Source organism: Rhinopithecus bieti, unplaced genomic scaffold (assembly GCF_001698545.2).
Source record: "Rhinopithecus bieti isolate Rb0 unplaced genomic scaffold, ASM169854v2 scaffold_51732, whole genome shotgun sequence".
Lineage (NCBI taxonomy): Eukaryota > Metazoa > Chordata > Mammalia > Primates > Cercopithecidae > Rhinopithecus > Rhinopithecus bieti.
Genome location: NW_016821090.1, coordinates 1,336,545 through 1,353,688, shown reverse-complemented (window position 1 = coordinate 1,353,688; position 17,144 = coordinate 1,336,545). Strand labels below are relative to the sequence as shown.

The 17,144-nt window shown below is 39.9% G+C and overlaps 1 protein-coding gene across 1 annotated transcript in view; it reads right to left on the bottom strand.

Moving 5' to 3' along the window:
* Positions 1-17,144, bottom strand: part of ELMO1 (engulfment and cell motility 1) — a 588,614-nt gene that overhangs the window by 53,431 nt on the left and 518,039 nt on the right. The gene's annotated exons all lie outside the window — the stretch shown is intronic.

Here is a 17,144-nt window from a genome sequence, read left to right as displayed (position 1 = left end):
GATTGCACCACTGTGCTACAGCCTGGGCAACAGAGTGAGACTCCATCTCAAAAAAAAAAAAAAAAAAAAAAAAAAAAAATTCTGGCAAGTCTTCATGAAGGCCAGGGATGAATCCCTGTGATCGTTTTAAGCAGAGGGAAAAAGAGGGTTGAGAGAGGAGCAATGATAGATTAACTCTTACTAACACACTGCTGTACCAATGTCCTGCTGTATTTCTCCCAAATGGTTGAAAATTGGGACACCCTCATAAATCCCCAGGCCTTTTCTCTTCTGTGACTGGTTATTACAGTGTTCTGGGGCAGAAGAGTGCTTTCCAAAGTAAAGTAATTGCAAGCCATTTATTATCTTTAAAGTGGAACTTGTCACCCACCACAGCTACAAAACTCAGACAATTAAAACAACCCAGAGTGCCCTGACTCTGCAAAACCTGGACAGTTCCTCAGTTGTGTGAAGTCAATGAGCCCAAGCTAGATCTGAAAAGGTTCTTGTGTTTCTTCACTCCATCCCTCTTCCTTTCTGCTCCTCTGTTCTACCTCTCACAGCTGTGAAGCCAGCTATTGTAATGGTTTCCAGAAATCTGCTGGGTCTGCCATGCTCTCACCCGAATGCAGTCCCTTTCCTTAATGATGAGTCCTTTGGAGGACACAGAATAGACAATTATGTGGCACATATCTCACCACTCCTCTCTCCCATGCCAATGGCAGACATCACTAATCTATCACAGCACTTCTTTTTTCTGCTGAACCTGGACTCTGTCTACAAGTAGCCACCACCAATCCACTAAATTTGGCATTCACAGTGGCACCATCCTCCATCTCCTATGTTAGTGGGCACTAGTTAATCTTACCTAACACATAGAACGGGTCAATAACTTTGGATCACATTTTCTTGTAAGTCCCAATAAGTACTAACTAGACTTCCTTGAGGACTAAACCAAGTGTTTTTCAGGGCCTGAACTTGTGTTCAGTTTTATGTCCTTGTGACAACACCTCTGACAATGATGTGCTGGTTGTTGTAAGGACATGCTTATGGGTCCTAGAACAGTGCCAGGCACTCAGCTCAGAAGGAGCCTGTTGAATATTTGTTGAATAACTGAAATAGTGAACAAATTCTAGACCTACTGATGTTGAGCACAACCACCTTTTTCCTTCTTTTCAAATTTCAATGATTTTGTAACTAGAAAAAAATTTCTGACTATAATCAATGTCTAAGGAACTTTCTCAGAATTATACTTTGGGTGAAATTACTGAGGATTTTTTAGAAGTAATGTTTATTTATAAATCAGAAATGTTCTTGCTACTTGTTTATTAAAAACAAAATGATTTCCAAAAGGATATAATTTGTATTAGAATTTTGTTATATAGCAAAGCCAATACCATGTTTTGTTATTTTTTTTAAAAGATAGTGTGAAAGAAGGGAAAAACCAGCATACATCTTGTAAAGTGACAATCAAAGTCAGCTTCAAAAATAAATAAATTTTAAACTACATAGTGTAATGGCAGTTCTCAACTTCTTATTTAAGAAGAGCATACATCTTATGTTGGACCTCATCATGCATCTCATCCTTGAATTAGAAAACGTATGTTTAAAAACTGAAAATGAATTCAATACCCCCCTTTCTCCCACCTAATTAGGCACAGTATCAAGTGAGTCAGGTGCATATAAAGCACCTCCTATCTGCTAGAGGCAACAGAATGCTGACTATTAGCATCTCCTGGGTGTTTACTAAGCACGGGCACAGTGCTCTAAGCTTGGAGTCTTTAAACTCATTATATCGTCACAAGAATCCTACCAAATACGGACTATCCTTTTTTTTCAGTTGCAGAAACCAAGTCTCGGGGCATTTATACTGGTAAATGACAGAAGAGAGACTTGAATCCAAGTTCTGTAATTAGAAAGCATATGCTTTAAACTATTATAATGGAAACATGGAGTTGAAGTTGACTTCAGAATGTGAGAATTGAATCAAAGACATTTTTAACTTTAACCTATGATTAATGAATGCTATTGCACTAAGTTGATGAAAAGATTAGTGAGTAATGCATAGCTCCTAGTGAGAAGTAAGTAAGCACTCAAGTAGTAAGTAAACAAGAAAGGTGTTTATTATAAATGAAATCCATCCACCATGAGAATTTTACTTCTGTTATTACTGTGATAAAGGAGTCTTGGAATCAGCACGGACATCTGACAGGTGAAAACTGGGAGCAGGCCGGGCTCGGTGGCTCAAGCCTGTAATCCCAGCACTTCGGGAGGCCAAGGCGGGTGGATCACAAGGTCAGGAGATCGAGACCATCCTGGCTAACACGGTGAAACCCCGTCTCTACTAAAAAAATTCAAAAAAACTAGCCGGGCAAGGTGGCGGGCGCCTGTAGTCCCAGCTACTCGGGAGGCTGAGGCAGGAGAATGGCGTGAACCCGGGAGGTGGAGCTTGCAGTGAGCTGAGATCCGGCTACTGCACTCCAGCCCGGGTGACAGAGCGAGACTCTGTCTCAAAAAAAAAAAAAAAAAAAAAAAAAAGAAAACTGGGAGCCAGGGAATTTGCTGGGGGTAGAAGGGACAAAGATGGTTTCTGCTTTGCAAAATGGTGTCTGCTGATGGGGTAGGCAGAACTGCCGTCTCCTGCAATGAATGCCCGAGGAACTGCAGAAGCTAAAAAGCGATCAAAGATTTTAGGTGCAAAAGGGGACACGCACCATTGAACATGGCATGAACCTGATTACTTAAATTAATTGATTCTTTTTTTCGTGTGTGTGGGTTGGTAACTATGGGTTGTATGTACAGGTACACAAAGATTGATTAAATGCTGAAAAAACTGTAATGCTGAAAATGTTACAAAGTATTTATGGGTTATTTGCCTAAGTTTTGTCTTCTGAGATCTCACATTGTAAGAGTGACTTTTCCTTATTTGCTTTGGTTATTTAAAAAAAAAAGTAAAGTCCTTTTCTTCAAGGATTTAATTCCAAACATATGACTATATTGTCCCAAAGTACTGGTGAGGCCTCCAGAAGATGTCAGAAACAATCTTGGGAAGTAACAGAAAAATTCAATGCCAGCAATAAATAAATGAACGAATGACCAAATGAATAAACAAACAAATAAATGGAAGTGAGTTACAACTGAAGACCAAAAAGTGTCTCTCATCAATACTCCACTGCCCCTTCTTCTGTATAAGGCATTGCATAGACAGCAGGAAACTAGGGGTGAGGTGGGCATAGACAGCAGGAAAGTATGGGTGAGGGAGGCACAGATTAGTACAGGACTCAACTCACACTCAATATTCTTTGCAATAATATAATAACAACTTTAGAATCCTGGAATTTTTGGCTAAGCTGGACTTTAGAGGTCAGGTTGATGCATCTGCCAAGACAGAATTAATTGGCTTACTCAAAATCGTTCCCCAGATAGTGCCAGAGCAGGGATTTGAACCTAAAGCTGCCTATTCCTACCTGCTCCAGACTGTCTGCTTTACAGGCACTGGTGCCAAATGAACAGGCTCTAGTGCCATGTGATTCACAGGAGGAAAGGCCACTTCCATTTCAGGGTGGTTGGGAAACACTAAGTGAACAAAGCAGGCTCTGATGGGTCCTGCAGCATGGGTATAATCTCAATCTAAAAAGTGGAGTAAGGGGAGTGGTTAGAACTTTGCAGGTCAATGGAAAGGCAACTGCTCAAGATCAGTTTGGCTCTAGTAAAATATGAAAGGAAAACAACAGGCACTGGAATCAGGCAGAACTGATTCCAAATCCTTGGCTTGCTCACTTGCCATCTGTGTGTCCTTGGGCAAATTCCTAAACCTCTCTAGGTCTCAGATTCCCAACAAATGGAGTGTACAGTGCAGACCTTGCACTGTAGGGCAAGGATTAAAAGAGAGAATGTTGGTCAACGAGCTTTGATAGGACCAGATATAAACGATGGCTGGAAATGCAAGATCTTAGAGCAGATGAATGAAGTGATACAGTCAAAGATTATCAGGTAAGGAGGACACCCGGCACCTCCCTGGCTTTGTGTCTTTCTTGTCCTACTGCTCCTGTGCAACCTTCAGCACATCCTTTCACCTCTCTGTATTTTTCCCTCAACATGGGCTTGGACATCCTTATAACTTCTCACTTGAGTATTCTGAATAAGCTTGTGAGAAAATGCCTTCTAAACAAAGGGTTATTTATCTTTACGAAATCGATGTTGCTACTGTCTCTGGTCAGGAGTTGCCAAAGGAACTTACAGTATGAGAGAGAAAGGAGTTCTCTGCCAGGAACAACCACCCACATGGTGCTACGGAGAAAGGGATCTATTCTGGAAAGGACAATCAAAAATATTTTGTGTTTGGTTTTGCCATGCCACTAAAAGGACGGCACCCCAAGCAGGGCTGAGACATTATCTTTATAACTTCAAGATCAATGTGTCCTTTCCTCACTGCCCCACCTAAAGAATAAAAAATACAAAAGATACAATTTTAGAAAAGAAGTGGATGCCAAACCAACATGACACAGTAGGTGAATGAAATGAGAAAGAAAAACAAGACATACGAAGGACATAAGGCAAAATAAATACTATATGGGGCCATATTGAAACCTTTTCCAGTGTAAAATACACTTGGTAAATAAAAAGCAAGGCTGTAAATGCTTGTTCTTTTGGCATAAGGGCTTCCAAACAAACATTTCTTGATTCTTTACTGGTATAAAGTGCATTTTGTCTCAAGGTATGATTGGGAAGAAGATAAGCTCTTTAAGCAGGTTGCTAAATGGTGAAACTCAAAGCACAGAAACAATGCTATTTTGTGAACATCTGTAACATGCCTTAGACCTGATCCCAGGGTGTCCACCAAGAAGCCAGACCCAAAAATATTGTCTATTGCAGAATCTGTCCCTTCCCCTAGTTAGGATCACCAAAAGTCATGCTGGTATCTCTCAAAATGACTCTCCTTTCTCAAGAGCCCACCTCCCTCACTCCTATCAGCCAACTTTCAGCTATTTGTCTTTAGCTAACTGGGTTTCTAAGGTGGCTCTGCAAACTGTCTGCTCTCCACCATCATTAATCAGTGCCAAACAAAGCAGGCTCCAGGCCCAGCTGAGAATACAGCAGCTCGGCTCGTCACCCCAACACCTCATGAGCAAACATAAGTGATGACTGTTGGGTAAACACTATGCAGAGAACGTACGTCAGCTCAATAAGTATTGCTTTAGATGTTACACCGAGGAAGGCTACATGACAAATATTGATATCCAAGTTGTTTGAGACATGTAGTAATTTTCTAATGCGGTGAAGCTTGCTGGCATTTATTTAAAGTGTTAAATTGTGAGAAAGATGAAATCTGGGTCATTTAGTGAGTATAGCCAGCAACTTCTGATATACTGAATAGATGTACTGGAGCTGTAATAATTCCCACCCAAGAAAGGATACTATAGAGGGTTTGTCAGTGGTTATGTTAAAAAGGGTATGAGAGGCCCTGATTACAAGGAAAGGTGCTGCCACGCCCAAGTCTCCTTAAGGAATGCCCATGCTTAGGATAGCATACCTATGGAAAGTCAGCCTAGAAGGATAGCATACCTATGGAAAGTCAGCCTAGAAGGATAGCATACCTATGGAAAGTCAGCCTAGAAAGGCAGCACGGTTAATTCTCTCCAACACGAGTACTAAATCATAGGAGAAAGACAGGAGGGAGTTGCTTGGCCAAATCCAAATGAATTTATTTTTGAAATTACCAGAATATCCATAATCGTTAAAGTTGCTAAGGGCCAACCCCTTAGGATGTTTCAGGTATCTACTTACCTGTAGTAGAAAGGAGGGAAAAGATCAATGAATTCGAGAGAAAACTGAAACTAAATGGGTCATATTCTTCCTCACTTTATTATTTTGATATCTTTCGTAAGGCATTTTAGCGATATAGAGTGGAAACAGCATGAGTGTTAGGAACAATGATTTCTTCAGCAGGTTATTTATCAGCTCTGAGCTTTAATTTCCTGCTCTGTAAACTGAAGACAATACCTGCCTCAAACATTGTTAGGAATATTAAATTAGATAACATAAGTGAAAGTGTTGAAAAGAATTTTTGGTGCCCAATATGTGCTCAATAAATATTAGTTACCTCTGTTTTTCTGTATATGTATGGCATGTATCACTTCTACCTCCACTATAAAGCTTATTTTGTGTATCTTCGTGAAGCTGTGAAAGTATCTCCAAGTCAAGATTTATCTGAGGATCCATCTCCAAAGCACTTAGCACACTGCTCTGGAGGGATATTGCCCTGAGAAGTGAATGACTCACCCCATCAGATAAGGAACGGTGGAGCACGCACAACATGAAATTTTGGGTCTGTTGCTATGTTACTTACACTGCGTGTAATTTATAAATTCACATTGGCCACATTCATTACACTGGGTTCCTCGAGAGAAACCTAGTACGCAGCAAGTACTCAATAAATACTAAATGACAGAAAACTTTAATATATCTCTTTGGGGACCCTGTTGATCTTAAAGGCTATTGTATTAGAGGAGAGGAATGTCAGCAATGTTAGATGGGGGCATAGAATGTATTCAATAAGTTTGTTTCACGGGAAATTACATAGAGCTTGTAGAAAGAGGCAAAATTTGGAGGTGAAAATTGCAGAATGTTTATATTTCTGTGATAGCAAAAGTGAGTTGAGTTCTGAACACAGAGTTTGACCAACTGAATCTGAGGATACAGTGGAAGATCAAGTGTGTGTTCAACATTCTTACTGTCCTTGCGGTAGAATCTTTGCCTTATGTAATGAATTGGGACAAGAAAGGCCACACATGAGTCAATAAATAATAACAAAGCCTGAACATGTGTTCTGCTAGCCCCACCTTGGCAGATAGTTTGGAGAGAAGTTTGTGAAACAGGCCAAGCAGAAGGTCATGAGGAAAAGGTTCTGAGTTATGTATACAAGAGTTAAAATGAGTCCCTATGCTATAGTTTCTGGGTACTGCAATTGTTTGCTATCTACTGACTTGTGCTGATAACAAAGCATGTGATCCTAGCTAGAATCCTCCAATCATACAGCAGTGGGGTAGGATCTTTGACAGTCTCTCAATATAGGACTTGGCAGCTCAGAGATTTGTTTGGAGTTTTAAAACTCCATGTCCCATTTAAAGCAAGGATTATTACTTGAAAGTTCTACACACAAAACTGAAATTGTGCCGTATTTTGTGAACATGCACGTGTGTTTTTCTACCTCCGGAAAGTTTCTGGGGCTTTGACTGAAACTGGCTAGTGGCAGCTAGGCACAGGAAGCTATCTTGAAAGGAAAGGGTAAGGAAAGCAGCTCACAAATAAGAGCCCTGGCTTCACATGGATGATATGAAGTCCTGTTTAATTCCATGAATCCTGCCTCCTTGATATTGACCTGAGTGTCAGCTGAATGACAATTCATACGAATCAGCTCTCCCAAAGTATAGTATTATTTTTTCATCAACTTAGTATTGTTCGTGGCTAAAGAAATAAATTACTTGTATGTGTTAGGCCTAGGTGACCGCAAACAAAATCCTTTGCTTTTTAAAGTAGTACTATATTAGAAAGTTTAATGCTTTTTGCAACTTAATTTGCTTATATGAAATAGAGATGATAAAATTTACCCTATAGAGTAATTAGGTAAAACAGATCATTCATATGAAAGCACTTTGTAAAACGTAAGGTACTATATGAAATGAATGTACTTTTTTTTTTTTTTTTTTGAGATGGGGTCTCACTCTGTTGCCAGGCTGGACTGCAGTAGTCTGATCTCGGCTCACTGCAACCTCCGCCTCCTGTGTTCAAGTGATTCTCCTGCCTCAGCCTCCCAAGCAGCTGGGACTACAGGTGTGGGCCACCATGCCCAGCTAATTTTTGTATTTTTAGTAGAGATGGGGTTTCACCATATTGGCTAGGATGGTCTCGATCTCTTGACCTCGTAATCTGCCCGCCTCAGCCTCCCAAAGTTCTGGGATTACAGGCGTGAGCCACTGCGCCCGGCCGAAATGAATGTACATTCTTAACTCTCCATTGGATTAGAATGATCAGACACACATGAGTAAACTGCCTTCTGGTATAAAATGCAAGATTCCAGAAATTCAGAAATTCAAATTGTGAAATCCATACAGCTTTCATTTAGCAAAGCAGTTTTTTGTTTGTTTGTTTGTTTGTTTGTCTGTTTTAAGAGATGGAGTCTCGCCCTGTTGCCCAGACTGGAGTGCAGAGGTATAATCAGCTGACTGCAGCCTTGAACTCCTGGGTTGACGCAATCCAGGCATGCACCACCACATCCTGCTAACTAAAATAAAATAAAATAAGATAAAATAAAAAAATAAAAAAAAAATTAAGAGATGGGGTCTTGCTATGTTGCCAGGGCTGGTCTTGAACTTGTGGCTTCAAGTGAGGCAATCTTTCTGCCCAACCTCCTGAGTAGCTGGGATGACAGGCTCAAGCCACTGTGCCTGGTGCTAACAAAGTGGTTTCTTAAACAATCAGCCCTATTAATAAAAGGCTAAGCTTACATGCATTTATTTTTGGTAATTTTTCTATCTTGCTCAGAACACTGCTCATAATATATGCATATTTGAAACAAAATTTCTCAGCCACATTTTTCAATATGTTTATTCTTTTATCTAAGGAAGGGGAAAGAGTGATTTTACACTGTAAAGGATTCTAGTCAGAAGAGAGAAAGCAAAGATCTCCAAAGCTGCGATCACATTCAGCCCCCATTCAGGCCTCAGAGATGGATCCACCACAAAGGGCTTTCCAGCCATACACATCTTTTCGGCTTGAAGTACAGAAAGAATTCATGAATGAATGGAGAAAGCCAAGAAGAATCAACAACTTGGTAAACCAGAAGGCTGGACTGCTATCTTCCAATCTCCCTTTCTGAGGCAAAGTAAAAATAGCATGGGTTTGTGTTGGCAATCCAAGATATCAAAGCAGGAGAGATGCTAACAGCTGAGTCACAGTGAGTGACCTATCAATAAGGAGGATGAATGCAGCCAGAAACCAGAGATGATGCGGCTTGACCTCCAGGCAGGAGGTGAGCACTGGAAAAGATGCAGGCATCAACGTGATGCCCAATGTGAGACAGAAGGACTTATAAAGAACTTCCCCAGCCACTGCCTAAATAAGGTTCTGGGCGGCTAACTGATGTGTTTATTTGGGGTCATCCTAGTGAGTGGAAAGAACAAACAGTGGTTTGGGAGCTGGCAAGTTCAGGGAGCAAATCTAAGCTTTTCCCTTTACTTTTATGAAGTTCAGTTTTGTCACCTTTAAAATGGATACAGCAATACCTGTCTCCCAGGGTTGCTGTAAAGATTCAGTGGAAGGCGGCACCTGGATGACTAGACCAAAAAAGGTGTTCCATAAACATGGCAATTTCATCGTCCCTACCTCCAATAGGCAGAAGATTTAGTTTAGGTAATTCTTTTGGTGTTAACTTTCCTCTCTCGTCATTTCCAGTCCTGACATCTTTGCACGAGCAGGGAGATTAGGGATCATCTAGGTCCAGCTTCTACCCAAGTCGGCGATAATCCCTGCCACACTCCTGAGATGTAGCCCTTCAGCCACCTGCTGGGACAGATTCTGTGATATGGAGCTTAAATTGTGAGACAGTGTGCCATAGTGGTTGAGATATGCCTACCTTATCAGGTTTTATAAACTCAAATAATGTAACAGTGTTTTTCAAAATGTAAAGCACTATATATAAATGTAACATGAGCAGAGAGATGAAAATATATCAGTTTATATTAAGTAGTCTAGTTTTTTAAGGCAGTGCTTCCAAAGTCCCCTATTCCTTTTAGCAGTAGAATCCCTTTTCCAATAGATTTTACTTACATAGTGCCTAAAGTACAAAACCAATAAGGCAACACTTGTGTGGGTTAAATTCAGGAGAGGTCTGTGCCCAGCCTTCCCTCTGGTTCCCCAGTTTCCACCCTCGTTCCTTTTACACTGCCTATCAAACAGTTGAGCTGCATCCCAGAGCTCCTTAGAGAAATAGCTGGAAACCTCCTGCTCTGAGGAGACAGAAAATTCTGACATCAGCTTCATATTTTCCTAGGCAAGGCAGAGACATCACAGAGGAAGGACTGGTTTACAGTGTTACTGGAGTGAAATGGCTCAATTTGGGTATGAGTGGTAATTAGCTTAATGAAGGCCAAAGCTGTAATTTCAACCAGCCTGGCTGTAATGTAATTTGAGGTACTTTGCAAGAATTTAGGGGCAGAAAGGAAAATTCAGAGAAATCTGACTGACAGAAGCTGCAGGATGCAATTTTTTAAGATCTCTGATTAAAACTCAGAAAATGTTTTCAGTGCAAATAATACTTGGCTGCTTTTAAAATGTGAATAATATGATTTAATTTATTAACAGGTAATTATTAATAGTTTCAAATCCTGCTGCCAGATAGTAGTGTGACCTTGGGCAATAATACTGAATAAGAACTACCTTATTCACAAAAACAGGAATAATATCCTTTTGAATGGAAAATTATTTCATAAAAAAGATACTTAAATCACTAACCACAGATGAAAATTGTTGGATTTATCTACATTAAATTATAAGGATTTTTGTTCAAAAAAGAAATTATTGATAAATTATCAAATTATAAACGAAGTGAATTAGTTTAACCTCTGAAACTGACAAGGGCTTAACACCTAGAATATTAGAAAAACAGAGAATTGGATAAAGGATATAAAAATGCAATTTGCAGAAGGAAAAATCCACATGGGTAAAAAGCATGTGAAAAGATGCTCAAACTGACTAGTAATCTAAGGGATAAGAATTAAAACAATTAAATGTCATTCTCAGACATCAGAATGATGAAAATTCAAAAGGTAGTTCATACCAAATGGTGATGTAAGGAGATGGGAACTCTCATTTGTTTCTATTAAGTAAAACAATCTGAAATTAAAGAGGTATACATCATATCTGGACCCCAGGATCCAACTCCTGGACACATATGCCAGATATAAGTCTCCCACAGGTCCCCAAGGGTCACAAATAAGGATGTTAGCTGCAGAATTCTTTGTGGCAGCAGGGAGCTGAGTGTCTATCAACTAGTGAAGATATAAACAAAATGGAATAAATGCAGACAATGAAATACTATGCAAATGTGGGAAGTTTATACAACAACATAGATATATCTGAAAACATAACGTTGAGTGAAAAAATAAGAAACATTCTTACTTTCTATACAGTCTATTTATATTATGGAGATTTATCATTTATGTAAATTAAAACAAACACACACAAAATAATATATATTTTGTAAAGACATACATTCATTTTAGTTCTGGCATATTAGGTGGTTCTCTGTGGAGGGAAGGAAATGGGTGTAGGGAATGGGGGTGAAGAGGAACAATAACAAAATAAGAGGAGGGTCTTGCATGGCCTTAGGGTGACAATAAGCTACGAACTGAGCAGTATGCATAACTCAACTCCATATCTGAGGGCCAATAAATTCTTTAAACATTGTTGAGTTCTTGTACAGATTAAATCAGATCTATAAGTCAAACTTCTGGCAATGTAGGAGGTGCTCAACACCTATTTGCTCCCCCTATGGCTCTCAGAAAATGTAAAAGGGATGGAGTTTCCTTTTCTTTGTTTCTCTAATAATTTTATAAGTGAAAATGTGAGTCTCAAGAGAATGAGGTATGAAGAGTAGCACTCAGATATGAGCGTAGAAGGCTGGTTCTCCACCCTGGGTACATATCACAGTCACCCAGGGGATTTACAAAGAATTCAGATAATCAGGCTCAATCCACTCATTCCCTCCCCCAGTGACAACGTATATCATCATCTCTAGGGGCAGGAGGAAGAGGGGCCAGGGCCAGGGTCCACAGTACATTTTGAAAAGCGTTAGCCTTGGGCCGGAGGGTCTGTCTGTCCACTGTGCTCTCAGCCACTCATGTTCTTTGGATTGTTGCTTTTGAAACTTTCAAGGGCTTTTGCTAAATAAAGCGTCACCAAATTGCTCAAAAAGAAATACATTTCAAAATATATGATTAGTGTATACAGTATGGTACCCCATCTGCTCTTCCAAAATACTTGAGTTTTAGAAAATAATGTGTAGACAGGTCTATAAATTGCTACCTCCCACAAAACAAAGTAGACTCACTTTAAGGGGTAAGGAAAAACATTTTTTTGTCTTTTGGTTTACCCATAGCATAGCAAGAGAGCTAATCTATAAGAGCAAGCAAGTATGCATGCATTCATTCATTCATTCATTCATTCATTCATTCAGTGAGTCAGTAGGCACCTGGGCTAAAATAAAGTACTTTATTCTAGGGATGGTTCAGCTAACTTACAGGAATTCAGCATCCATAATAAATATAACTTGCACAAACACAGCAACTTTTCTTCTCACAGCTCAATACTCAAGCAAGTCAATATGCACCTTGGGTTGCAAGATCCTAGAAGGCAGAGAATGTAACTCTGTTGAATGTCACTACGTGCTCCATGTTAACCAGCATTTGGTTAACAGTGACTAGGACAATCGTTCATATCTATTACATTTCCCACAGCATTTAGTATTGTGTGAGTCTCAGCCTTTTCCAACACTGCTCAGATGCTGGCTGAAGACTTTGAGACTTCAGGCTATCCCTGACAAATTCCTGAACCAATCTTTCTGGCAAGTGATTGAGGCTCAGACTGGCTCAGGAGAAGTAGCACAGTAAACTAGGAAGAATGTGGGCTTTGGGGTCAGAGACCTCTGGGTTTGAAACCTGGTTCTCTCGCTTATGGTCTAAGTCTCTTCATCTGTAAAATGGGATAATGGCATCAACCTTGTTGGGTTGCTATGATAATTAGATAATGTACATTCAGTGCCTAGAACAGAGTAGGCCTGGCAACTGTGGAAGGGAGGCTGCTGCCAATCCAAGTGTGTTGCTGCACACCCAGTATCAAGTATCCTAAAAGAAGCTCTGATTCCCCATTGCTCATGAAACTCCAGTTGGTATTTCCAAGCTCTGTAATGGATGCTGGGCTCAGTGGGAAGAGTTTCTGCAATCCAAAGCTCCCATCAGAATGGGAGCCCTTCCTGAACCCCATTGCTAATGTGACTGCAACTGAAACAACCTGTCTAATCATTTCCATCTCCCTCCCCCTGATTCATTTAAGGAATTAATCAATGCCTTAATTATGTGGACCATTCAGAACTATAACGTGTCACGACTGGGAACTCCCTATGAGATGCCAAAAGCCCCACCCTTTTGACATCAAAACAGTGGCCTGGATCAGGGATGCTTTGGTTCTTTCCTCTGGGTATTCTAGTCTAGACTGATGTCCAATCACTTTCTTCTGCAAGGGCCAACCTCACACTTTATCCCTTCAGCCTGGCCACTAAGACCTAGCTCTTGGCTCTTCTACTCTGGCTAACATGCCCCTTGGCCAGGCCCCACAGCCAACTATAGGGCTTAGGAACTACCTGAAAAATATTTGTTGAATAAAAGAGTCAATGAGTTTGTGAACATGAATGAATGAGTGAATGAAATGAGTTGCTTCTCATCTCTGAATGAGATTTGGATTAATTGTTTCGTTGGACTGTTGCCCCATGCAAGCAACCATCATCTGGCAGTGCCTCTGGAGGAAGAGACTGACCTCATATGGCTCTAACTATGAAGTCCAAACATATAGTTTGTTTCCTAATTCAGCTGATTTGTGGATATTAAAAACAACTGCCACAATGTCCAAAACTAGATGGTTCTTTAAAGTTAATCACAACATGGTTTTTGGTTTATATTCTAAAACATAATCTCACACCCAATACATTAATTTACATATCCACATAATGAGATTCATGCATATATATGTGCACATATTTTAATGAATCTAAATAGATCACTATAGTTTTATGCATGAAAGGCTTTTAAAAAAATCTGGCATAAAACATAGCATATTAAATCCCTCTCCAACATGGTAATTTAAGAACAGAATTTTCCATGTTGTTTTCTACTGCTGATTTCATTTTCTACTGTTAGACTGACCACCTTGTGTCTCCTGAAATGCCATCTTGCTTGAGAAGTCCTTCTTAACTCTCCCACAAGTCCCTCTCTTCTCTATGCACCCCAAATCCTTTTTATAGGTCTCTATGAGCAGTGTCAAGGTCTTCATCTATGGTCTGAATGTTTGTGTCTCCCCCCGCAAATTCATGCTTAAATATAGTCCCCAGTGCAGTAAAATATTAAGAGGTAGAGCCCTCGAAGGGAGAGGATTAGGTCATGAGGGTTCTGCTGTAATGAACAGGATTTATTGAAGTTATAAAAGAGGTCCAAGGGAACTTATTAGTCGCTTCCACCATGTGAAGAAGCAAGAACGCATCATCTATGGAGCAGGAAGTAAGGCTTTGCCAGGCACCACATTTGCTGGTGCCTTGATTTTGGATTTCCCAGCCTCCAGAACTGTGAGGAACAAATTTTTGTTGTTTATAAATTACCCAGTCTAAGGTACGCTGTGACAGTAGCCTGAATGGACCAACACAATGTCCTTGAGAAGCAGTGTGGCCTTGTGGTCAAGACCAGGCAGGCCCACTGGACCAAATCTTCTGCCTTTGTAACCTGGCTCTGCCACTTACTAGCTAGCTGATATAGGCAAGTTATTAAACCTCTCTTGGTCTTAGTTGCTTCAAATGTAAGATGAGGACAAAAACAGTATCTAAAATCTTGTGAAAATTGTGAAACCCGTGAGCAGACATTTATGTCCTGGCATCAGAAACACAGCAGCAAGCAAAACGACAACTCTTATTATTGTTGATGTTATTATTATTGTTATTGTTGTGACTACTATTCCTTTCTCACCTAGTTTGTGATTTCCTTGACAGGTGGAAGAGGTTCTCTTTCTTGCACCTGGTTCAAGAGTCAAGTAAAATTGTGGTTATACTTGTAGGCATTTACTAACTATAATGCATTCTCTAGAACTCCTCATTTTCCACACAGAAAAGCTTCCAAAATGCTCTTCGGTGAAGAAAGTGCTAGGATAGGATTCCTTGCACAAACCTCTCAATTATGGTAGTCTTTTATTTTTCAAGGCTGTATATCTCCTGTGAAAGTTCTCTAATGAAGGATCTCATCTGGGGCATTTGCTGGGCTTTAAAGATTGGACAGTGCCCAGGTAAAGTCAAATAATACCTAAGAGTGGTATGATCCCTCTGTGTATGCCTGCGTGGCACTGTCAGATCTCTTTTCTTGTGGAGCTTTCCCATTCTCCGTCAAATTCTTGAAATTCTAAATATTTGCTCCTTGCTAATTTTGTTTTTTTTCTAATCCCTTATGGAAATGAAGCAAATCTGGGGGAAACAAAGTATGGTACCTGTTTGCAGTAAGCCAGTTTAAAGTTCTAATAAAATCAATAGGTGGTCAGGTGTCCAGTTGTGCAACTGAAGTAAGTTAACAAAGAGGAGAGGAAGTGGACTGAATGATGCTATTTTTGAAAGCAAACCCACAGATTCATTAGCTCTTTTACTAAGACTGTATTTTCTCTCAACCTCAAAATTCACACAAGCTCATGAACTTCTATTTTATTTTATACTCTTAAACATTTTATCACTTTTTTCTCTTTTAAAGTCAGATATCACAGACTTGTAAAAAAAAAAAAAGAAAAAGAAAAAGAAAAAGAAAAAAAACCCAACAGATAATTGAGTTCTTTTATCAGCCTCCTCCACCAGGCACTTTAAAAGACATTTTATTTATTCTTGGCTTTTGGGAAAATTTCAGCCCACAGATTATTTGTCATTTTTTTTATTTTGGCCAATTTGTCATTATAATTAGTTTTATTCTTGGATTGCGGGATCTTTTCTTTCTGCAAATTAAGAAACCTTCCCAAAGATGACTTGACAGAGAAGGGAAAGGAAGGAAAACAAGTAAGACAAAGAAAAAAATGACAAGCTCCATGTTATAAATGAATATGACTTAACAGTTAACTTGCTGCTGCCGGGAGGGCATCAAAGGGGCATGGTGGCTGGGTTCCAGGCAATCGTAAGTGTTTCCATGTGGATGCTACACTCAGATGCCAGCACCGATCAAGGCCTAAGAACCTCCCTTTCATATTCGTCTTTCATGACAGCTTTTTAAATAATGGCTGAGTGTTAGCCTAACACTTCATTCTAATGGCATACTTCCTATGGAAAGTGCTCAGAGTCTCTCAAGGCACCTCCTGTCTTTCTTAAAGGTGACGATGAGTAGAAATAACCACCAGCAAAGTGGTCATGGAGGATGGGCACACCACTGGTCTCTAGGGATCTCACTGTCACAGCCCAGTCCCTCATCTGGAAGCTGTGTCTAGACTTTCCCACAAGCTGCCACTCCCTCCAATCGGCTCTCTCAAATTCTAGTACCTGCATCCAGGGAAGCCGCTTCGGTGGGCAGTGGAACTATTAGATGGGTTAGCTACCTCACTGAACTGTGAGGTCTTTGGTACTTTTTCTTTTCTAGCATCCCTCAGATGCCAATTAATTAATTAAAGAAAAGGAGGAAAAAGACCAAATTCATAGGACAGAACACAACCTTAGAGAACTAATGGGTTTGTTAGCATAACAATGAGTGAAATTTCTTCTGAAACTGGACTCACATCTTGCAGTCAAACAGTGTGTGTCAACGTTATATCTTCAGGTAGGAGAGTAAAGTTCAAGAGGAAATTCAATTTCGGTTTAAGAAAACAGTTCCAAGGAAGCTATGACCATTGAAAACCTACAAGGAAGAAAATAATGATAAAAACCCTTGTATTGGTTGGATCCACAGGATCAGAGGGCCTGGTGTGTGGGCTTAAGATTATCTAGGCCTTCCCCAGAAGAAGAGGCTGGGTAAAGACTGTAGAATTGTCTAGGCACTTTCTGGAATTTAGAACTTCAGTAACTGATTTTAAAAAGTCTTTTGAAGAATGGCACATCCTAAATTACCTCTGTGGGATAAGGATCATGCCTTAATCTATTCAATTACATTCAGGGAATTTCTACTTTGTACCACGTATTGGAAATTCAGAAAGGAACATAAATAATTCCAATCTATTATGAGAACTATAATATACTACAGGTATTAGGCAGAAAAGTAGCACCAAAGAGATGTTTGAGGTAGGTCATGAATGATGAGTAGGAATTTCCAGGCAGAAGGGAAGAAGAGAGGGACATTCCAGGTAAAGCTGTGGAATAGCCTGGCACATCGAGAAAACTGAAAGTGGTTCTG